Genomic DNA, 10,000 nt, shown 5'->3' on the forward strand with positions numbered 1-10,000 from the left:
AGGGAAATAGGATGATAAGAGGAGGGAAAGGGAAATATTAATGAGATTTAAAAGAAGAAAATATGTGAGATAGGAAGGTGAGGAAAGGTGATAGGTAACAGAGGACGAAGGGAACGGTTGGAGAGAAGGGGAAATGGGTTAGAAGAAGGGAGGTAGGATGATAAAGGAAGGGAAAGAAAGAGATGGAATGATATGGAAGACTGAAGGAAGGAAAGTGTGTGAGAGATAGAAAGGAAGAGAAATAACTGTCTGTCGAATCAATTCCTGGAAAACTCTCTCTCTCTCTCTCTCTCTCTCTCTCTCTCTCTCTCTCTCTCTCTCTCTCTCTCTCTCTCTCTCTCCTAACAACATGTAACTTCTGTGCAGCTTATCAAAGAAGACTTTTGAAACCTCGTATTCATTGTTATTTATTTTCGTGTGTGTGTGTGTGTGTGTGTGTGTGTGTGTGTGTGTGTGTGTGTGTCGGGGAGGAGGAGCGACACGTGTATTCTTGAACTGGGAAAAATTTACTGACGCACACACACACACACACACACACACACACATTCTCTCTCTCTCTCTCTCTCTCTCTCTCTCTCTCTCTCTATCTCGTGCAGTCGATGCCAAAATTATGAAAATGAGAGATTATGAGAAGCGTCGATGCATTAATTTTATATCTGTATCGATTGTGACTTAATTATACCCAAGCATTTTCCACCTTTATTATTATTGCGATGATTATTATTATGTAAAAACGTCGGTGTGAAAGAAAAAAAAGGCTCATAGTTTAGTCTCGACACTTTACACACACACACACACACACACACACACACACACACACACACTTACATACGTGCTTTTCTTAGATTGTCCCACTTCTCTTTCTTTATGATCTCCGAAGTATATATTAATACTCTCTCTCTCTCTCTCTCTCTCTCTCTCTCTCCCTCCTGTGAAGCACCCACACACAGGTAATGAGACGAGCAATTCCAGGTGTCAGCATGTCAAGAGTTAGGTGACGGAAGGAAAATAGAAGTGCTGGTCTGTCCTTCCTTTTTTTTTTTTCTCTCTTCCTCAGTAATCTTAGGTCTTCCCTCCTCCCTGTTCCTTCTCTTATCACCTTCATTCATTCATTCATTCATTCATTCATTCATTCATCCTATCTCCTAATGTTCCTTCTTTTTTTCCTTCCATCCTGTTACTTAATCCTCTTCCTCTCATAATCTTCCTTCCCTTTCCTTCCCATATTCCTTCCTCCTTACCTCAGATTATTTATCCATTTATTTTCTTTACTTTTTTTCCTTTACTCTTTCATTTCTTCATTCATTCACTTTTTCCCTTCCCTTCCTCATTCCGTTTATCCCTTTTTTTATTTGTTTCTTTCTTACTTTCTTCCTTTCCCTCCAATTTTTCCTCCATGTATGTTCTCTCTCTCTCTCTCTCTCTCTCTCTCTCTCTCTCTCTCTCTCTCTCTCTCTCTCTCAAGGAAGTAAGATAAAAAAATGGGGGGGAAGCTTCAAGAGTGAGAAAAAAGGTAGGAAAGTCCATTATCAGAAACGGGAAGAGGAGAAGGAGGAGAAAAAGGAGGAGGAGGAAGAGGAGGCCTAACTCAAGGGATATAAAAAGTACCGAACTTTGCTGTGTTTGGATAAGTAGCGATGTGAAAAACTTATGTACCGTGGTTCGACTCTCTCTCTCTCTCTCTCTCTCAAATTGAAATACCATCCTAGGTCCCTAGAGATTGTGTAACGTGGAAGATTAAATTTCTGTTCTTTTCTTCCTTTTCCTGAGTATTTTATTTCTGACTCCTTCCTTCTTATCAGTCTTTATTTCTTACGTTCAATTTCTTTCTCTTTATTTTCCCTTGAAGACTTGCATGTGTTCTTTCCTTTCTTTTCCTGAGTATTTAATTTCTGACATGATTTCTTTTTGGTTTTGTCGCGTTTTATTCGATTCTTGCTTCCAATTTTTTTCTTTCTTATCTATTTCCCTCGAAGGCTAGCATTGTATTTATCTTTCCCTCTTGTTATTTATTCATTTGCCTGTTGTGTCTGCTTACATAAGGAACGAAAGAGGAGGAGGAGGAGGAGAGGAAAAAAACATTACGTCATTCTCACATTCTCCCACTAGAACATTCTTCCTATTTATGTTCCTCCTTACACCTGTCCCCTCTCCTCACTCCTCCCCTCTTATCTCCCCTCCTCCCCTTCCTCTTACCGCCCCTTCCCTCCCTTCTTCGTGTTAGTCCTTTTCTCCCCTTAGCTCTATTTTGGTCCTTCTTTCTCTCCTTCATCACCTCTCATGTCCTTCCCTTTTTATCTATCATTACCCTTTTTCATTTCTTTCCTTACATATTTTTATTTGCCTATCTTGCTTTCCTTCCTTCCTTGACGTCTATTTATTTTCCATCTTCCTTCTTCCCTCCTTTCATCTAATCCGCCTTTTCTTCCTTCCTTCCCTCTTTCTTTAGCAACAAGTTATCGCCTGTTATCACGTGACCCTTCCTCCTCCTCCTCCCTCTCCTTTCTCTCTCTCACTTTTCTGTGTCATTCATATTATGTCACTGTCATCTCACCTGCCTTCCACCCCCTATAACCTGCCTCCCCCCGACCCACCCTTCCCTCACCTGATGGCTTCTCCTCTCGTCAGCAGGTAGGCTTTGTTACCTGTGCGTAGTGCGTAGTGTTACCTGCCCCTCACTTCTTCCATAGGTCGACACTTTCAAGGCGTCAAAGGTATATATATAGGTTGTGTGTGTGTGTGTGTGTGTGTGTGTGTGTGTGTGTGTGTAAGGGTTTTGGGTCTTGGTGTATAAATAGGTGTGGTTAGGTATGTGTGTGTGTGTTTGTGTGTGTGTGTGTGTGTGTCCCTGTCACTTGTCAATCAAAGCGATGGCAAAAATTGTTTGTATAAAAATAAGGTTGATTTTTTTTTCTTTTAGTTGTCCGTCAACGTGATATTTTTTCCCGTCATTTTTGCATAATTTGTTTTTTTTATTATATATATTTAAATTTTGAGAACACACACACACACACACACACACACACACACACACACACACACGTACATCGTTGGCAGGTGCAGCATAAGACAGGATGTGTTTTGGCAGGGTGCGTTGGCAGGGGGTAAAGTATGTTACGTAAGTGCGTGTGTGTGTGTGTGTAGGAGGAGCATGACATCTGCGTGTCTCTCTCTCTCTCTCTCTCTCTCTCTCTCTCTCATTACTTTCTTGATTAAATTTCGCGTTTTTTCCTTATTCTTTAATTTTGGTGATTTACTTCGACGTTAGTTTCGATTGCTTCTCTCTCTCTCTCTCTCATCTTCCCAGAACATTCCTCAAGAAGCCAAATTAAACACACACACACACACACACACACACACACACACACACACACACTGATTAACATCGATTTTACGTCATTGAAAAGGAGTAATCAGAAATAGGCCTAAAATTACCCACGTTATTGAAATCTTTCCAAATCTATTCTTAGGTGAGTTTGCTCGTGTTTTTCTCTCTGTCTCTCCGCGTGTTTGTGTCAGGTGTTTGTCTGTTTTTTATTGTGTCAAGGTCAGGCAGGTGATATAGAGTACTGTCACACCAAGGATTGTACTGTGTGTGTGTGTGTGTGTGTGTGTGTGTGTGTGTGTGTGTCAAAACTGTAAGCTATATAAAGAGTGAGGGAATGAGTTGCAGATGCTAATTATACACACACACACACACACACACACACACACACACACACACACACACACACACAGCACTGAGGATGTTTGAGAATGAGGTGGTAGGAAGAGGATGTTTGGTCGAGGAGGAGGAAGTTATTGTTGTTGATGTTTGTTGTTGTTTTGTTGTAGTTTAGTGAGACTTACTACTACTTCATTAATTGTTTCTTATCGTTTTTTTTTCCCACTTAAATAACTTTCTTGATTGGTATACCTGTTTTATGAGTATGTTAATCAATTTGTATTTATTTGTTCATTCATTTATCCTTCTGTTTACGTAAGGTTGACAAGTAAGGTTATGTCATCCTGTTATTTCCTAATCATATTCATCGCCCGTGGTCATACATATTTATTCATCCATCGATTCATGTATACGTGTTCAATAAATAAATAAAACTTCATTCATATAGGCATTTACTTATTCAGCAGTCGTGTAGTATTGCTAAGATGTTATTTTTGTCTTCATTTATTTTTCACCCTCGAGCTCATTCCTTTACTGCACGAAAAAAAAATATCATCGCATTTTGTAACCCCGTCGTATTTCGTTCATCCACCTCTTCACTTCGTTTTCGCTGAGGTTGCAATATCGTCGCGTCTTCCTTCGATACTAATACCACATGACGGGCGCCTTTCTCCGCGGTAAAGGGACGTAAACCACAAGCCACAAGGGAGGACAGACTCAGCACCCGCCGCCGCCGAGAAAACAGAGGGTGTCTAAAGAAAGGGCGAGGATGTGACAGACTAAGCCGGGCGGTTTTTCTGTTAAATCAGCTGGCGATGGCGGTGGTGGTGGTGGTGGTGATGTTGCGTCATTCCTCAGCGTTGCTTCCCGACTACCCCACGTGTTTCATCTTTATTATTATTTCTTGTTTCTTCTTCATCTACAACTACTACTTCTACTACTACTACAACTACTATTACTACAATTACTACCACTACAATTAGTACTACTATTTCAACAGCTACTATTATTCATGTTGCTATTATTGTTATGCTGAGTCAACCCACATCTTGGTAGACTCTTCGTAGGTCTTCCGTAATCCACAGGAAGAGGGGGTGGAGGTGGGGGAGGAGGGTCAATGTTGTGGTGGTCTCAGTACCGGGGTTGGAAGTGCCTAGCGGGGTCGGGGCTTACGTCAAGGTCACCCGGCTCTTGTAATGTTGACAGACCCCGTTAAGAGGAACCGTTGCCTTTACCTCCATAAACAAACGTTGCACCAGGCTTAAAAGGCAACGTTTGTGGATTAATTTTGCCCACGAGCATCGTTGTTTTTGCCGGTGCGTTCCAGGAAGGGAAGCGGCTTGGCGGGCAAGGGAAAGTTGGCGCCAAACGGGAATTTTCCATCACAGGCGCGGAAATATGGCGCGCTTTTTGACTGTCAGCCGCTGCAATAATGAACGGAGTGCTTCCTAATCGAATTACAAAAGAGCAACGTATTCTGGTCCTTGGAAACGGTGGAAAAATAGGAGTTCGTCAATGTCTGTATAAATGGTGGAAAAATAGGAGTTCATCAATGTCCGTCCTTTCAACGTTCAGTATGGGGAAAATATTACATGCAATTTTGATCGCTGGCTTTTGCAGTAATGAACGAAGCGCTTCCTTGTATTACGTAAGGGTGAAGTCTTTTGGTCTCTATAAACGTTGGGAAAGTGCTGGTTATTTTTCTCTTTCTCCCTTGAAGTTAAAAATATATTGTCATTATGGGGGAAATTATTATACGCCCTTTTGATCGTCGGCTTTTTTCTTTACGAACGAAGCGGTTCCTTATCGTATTGCATGAGGGTAGCGTCTTCTGGTCTATTGAAACAGCGGAATAAAGGGTGTTGGTTACATGTTCATCCTTTAAACGTGCATGATCCGTATGGGGAAAGTATTACATGCTCTTTTGATCGCCAGCTTGTTTTTACTATGAGCGAAGAGCCTCGTTGTCGTATTACATAAGAATAACGCCTTTTGGTCTTGTGAAACGGTGGGAGAAGGTCACGATGGGAAAATATTACACCCATCAACATTCTCAATAAGGAACGAAGAGCTTCCTTATTGTATTACATAAGGATCACGTCTTTTGGTCGTTATGGATGGCGGTGTTTTTTTTTTTTTTTTTTTTTTCATAAGGATAACGCTTGGTCTTTAGAGGCGGTGGTATAAGGGGTGTTGGCACGTCTTTCAAGCGTACAAGGTTAGTATGGGGAAGATATTACACGCTTTTTTATCGTCATCTATTTATCGACGAAGACCCTTCATATGATGTTATGCAAGAATAATTTCCCCTTTAAAGATTATTGAATAGTTCTTTCTATCCCCTAACGTGAAAAGTACGGCCATAGAATGAGAAAAATATTGTGCTTATTCATTGCTTTTTTTTATTAACTAAAACCTTTATCCTATTACACAACAATTTAATGTTTAGACCTTTATAAATGACGGAAAAAGGGATGCACGGCTCGTTAGTGTTTTTGTCTTCCTAACGTACAGTGTCAACATGGGGAAAACATTAGAGCTTTTTAGTCCAAGAAAACCGTGAATATTTTCCCTCCTGTGTTTCCGTGGCATTGCGTGATAGCGCCGTGAGCCTCGTTGCAGGGGCACCGCTCTGACAATCTGCCTCCATTTCGCAGATACTCGCAGGACTGGCGTGTCATCTTTCATCATCAAGACTGATTGCTTTCCCCGCGTTCTGTTATGTCGCGGTTATTGTGTTTTGTTTTTATTTAACATTTAAATTTCGCGGTTATTGTGTTTTGTTTTTTTTAACATTTAAATTTCGCGGTTATTGTGTTTTGTTTTTTTTAACATTTAAATTTCGCGGTTATTGTGTTTTGTTTTTATTTAACATTTAAATTTCGCGGTTATTGTGTTTTGCTTTTATTTAACACATTTAAATTTCGCGGTTATTGTGTTTTGCTTTTATTTAACACATTTAAATTTTGCGGTTATTGTGTTTTGGTTTTATTTTACACATTTAAATTTCGCGGTTGTTTTGCTTTTATTTTACACATTTGAATTTCGCGATTATTGCGTTTTGCTTTTATTTTACACATGATATTCAACTTTTGCTTTGTTTTCTTTCAATTCGTGTAAGAATGACACTTAAAAAATTACTAAGTCTTATTCTCTCATAATTTCAACACTCCATTTGTGTTTACTATAAAAACAAAGTTACTATTCATAGAAGCTAAGTACAGTTATCTTCATCTTTAGAGCCGCGTCCCTCCTTCCTCCCTCCCTCTCAGCCTCCCTCCTCACTCTTCCTCTCACCCTTCGTTTTTTGCTCTCTGCCCAAAGACCACTTAAGAAACGTTTCGTAACTCTCACTACCGGGTTTGTCATGAACGTTCTCACCGCTCCTGTGCTAAGGGATACGAGCCTATTATTGATGTTGTTATTACTGGTATTATTATAAGTAGTACTTTTTTATAGTTGTTATTGTAGCTGTAGTAGTAGTTGTAGTAGTGTCTGCAGTGTTTGTTTTAGTATTATTGTTGTTAAAGAGTGGTTTTGTTTGATTTTTGTGTAAGAGAGAGAGAGAGAGAGAGAGAGAGAGAGAAGGGTTCCGATAAATCTAGCCTATATATTGTTATGTGTCCCTTTCCCAATCCTGTCACGTGTAGAGTTTTTATCGAAGGGGGAGCGAGCAGAAGAAAGGGGAGACTAGGTAGGGAGGGAAGAGCAGGTACGGGAGACAAGGAGGAGGAAGGGGAGAGCAGGTAGAGAATAACCTTAACTTTTTTCCCCTTTCCTCTTTTTATTTTTTTCTTCTGGCACCGCCGCTACGTTTAAATCAGTTGTTATAAGTACGAACTTGATGCATACACAGGGCAAGTTTTTTTTTTTCTGAATCGTTTTGTTTTCTCTTTTCTTTCCTTTTTATTATTAATTATTTACTACCGGTGTGTAAACGACTTTTTTTTTCACTTTTCACTCGATTTTTGTGTAACTTTACCGCAACAATATTGGTCGGACTCAGGTTACAGACACTGATATTATTGTTATCACGATTATTACTATTATTATTATTATTATTACTATTATTATTTTTATTACTATTACTGCTACTATCACTGCTGCTACTACTACTACTACCGCTGCTACTACTACTACTACTACTTTTACCTACTACTACTACTACTACTACTACTATCCCCATTACTACACAAGGCACACCACATCTCTCTCCATACACCTTCGCATACCACTTTCCTCTTTACGCACCTGTTTACTAGCTTCGGGACAGGTGAGGGTAGGCTAAAACAGCGCGCTCATAATGTCAGTTTACAAGCCGTCACTTCGCTGTAAACTCGCCTTGTCAGCACAGACACTTATCATCCTGCTTCACCGTTTCCCTGTTTACAGAGTGCAGGGCAAGAGTGTGGACAGGTGAACTAGCATTTACTCTTTTATATTCGTCATTATCCCACGTCTTCTATTTTTTCTTTCTTCCTTGTGTCTATCTAGCTTTTTTTTTTTTTTAATTTGCAATACAGGTGTGGACAGGTGAACCACTTTTTTACTTTTCCCTTCGTTATCCTTCCACGTTTTCTTTTTCTTTATTCCTTCTTTCCTGTGTCTACTTTGGCCTTTCTATTCTTTTTTTTTTCTTTACAATGTGCAATATTAGTGTGGCTAGGTGAACCACTACTTGCTACTATGGTAATTTTCTTCATCCCACGTGTTTTAAATTTCCTCTCTTCCCTGCGTCTACTCTAGCTTTTCATCTTGTCATTTTTGTTTACAAGGTGCAGTACAGGTGGGCCAGGTGAAGCCTTACTAATATTCTCTTAATTCACTACGTCAACTTCCCCCGTGTTGTACTTTTACCTGCGTGTTTACTTAGGACAGGTGATGGACAGGTAAACATCTTATCTTTATTATTAACACATGCGAAACAATGAACTATTTGTGATTTATAATGATTTTCTTTATTCGCGAGCTTTTCATTATTTTGTCAACGTTTCGAGTCTGCATTTTTGTTGTTCTTGTTTGTTGTTAGTCATCGTAAAAGCTTATAAACACACTCGGTCGTTGGTATTGTACTGTCAAACTTCAACATAACTTTAAAACAAACGCCGGCTGCAGATTGTTCACACACACACACACACACACACACACACGCACACACAAAGCTTACCTCCTCTCAGATCTGTTGCTTCAAACTCTTCCTTTTTTTCCTCCTTTTCTAGAGTTTCTTCAACAAACGTTCCTCAGCTGCCTTCCCGTCACCCTCGCAGCAACGTTTTCTTCACTAGCAAACGTTCGCCTCTTCTCCTCAGCACAAACGTTGAAGTGGAGAAAGGAGTGTTGAAATAGAGCGTTTGTGTAGTACTGTAGCCTTATCTCTCTCTCCCGTGTGTGTATGTGTATACGAGAGAAGTAATAGAGTGAGAGAGGGAGAGTGTGTGTGTGTGTCCTGACGTGTGTGGGGGTATAATGGTAAGCTAGGCTGCTGCTCCTCTTTATATGTGCAACCCGCCTCCTCCTGCTCCTCCTCCTCTTCCTCTCTCGTGTGTCTGTGTGAGTGTGTGTTTGTGTGTATCTGCGCGTGTGTCGGGTTGCCACACACCGCCACACGTTTTCAAACACCCAAACCTCACACGCTTGCACTCCACGCTGCCTTCCGCAAATACCTGCCTGTGACTGTGTGTGTGTGTGTGTGTGTGTGACGTCAGGTTTGCCTCCTCACCTGTCCTAAGTTTGTTTAGTTTGAGAGAGAGAGAGAGAGAGAGAGAGAGAGAGAGAGAGAGAGAGAGAGAGAGAGAGAGAGTCAAAATATTCCATCCCAAGCATCCCTTTTATTTTCCTCCCACGTCTCTCTCTCTCTCTCTCTCTCTCTCTCTCTCTCTCTCTCTCTCTCTCTCTCTCTACTGGACAAAGTCTCGTGTATTGACTTTTTATACACGAACTGACATTCCTTTAAATAGAAAAACACACACACACACACACACACACACACACACACACACACACACACACACACGTAAAGTTTAGTCACCTGGAAAACGATTGCAGACGTAAAAAAAAAAAATCCCCAAAAATATTCCGGTTTTGATATAGATAAAAAAAAAAAGCAACGCAGATATTTTGGCATATTTAAAGTGTGTAAAAGTAGTAGTAGTAGTGACGGCATTATTATTACTATTATTATTATTATTATTATTATTATTATTATTATTATTATTATTATTATTATTATTATTATTATCAGTGGTAGTAGTAGTGGAAAGCGAAACTATTATCATCCAACAAGTAACGATAATTTGGAAAGTAAACATACAGGTAACATTACGTAATTAAAGTCCC

General features: G+C 40.0%; 2 protein-coding genes across 9 annotated transcripts in view; one reads left to right on the top strand and one right to left on the bottom strand.

The window, feature by feature from the left end:
- Positions 1-9,206, bottom strand: part of LOC126985423 (uncharacterized) — a 32,814-nt gene extending 23,608 nt beyond the window's left edge. The window contains exon 1 of the mRNA XM_050840289.1: positions 8,832-9,206. The gene's annotated coding sequence lies outside the window, so the exon portion shown is untranslated. The remainder of the gene's footprint in view (positions 1-8,831) is intronic.
- Positions 1-10,000, top strand: part of LOC126985420 (uncharacterized) — a 112,667-nt gene that overhangs the window by 84,769 nt on the left and 17,898 nt on the right. The window lies entirely within an intron of this gene.

The sequence above is a fragment of the Eriocheir sinensis genome, chromosome 59, assembly GCF_024679095.1.
Source record: "Eriocheir sinensis breed Jianghai 21 chromosome 59, ASM2467909v1, whole genome shotgun sequence".
NCBI classification, from domain to species: Eukaryota; Metazoa; Arthropoda; class Malacostraca; order Decapoda; family Varunidae; genus Eriocheir; species Eriocheir sinensis.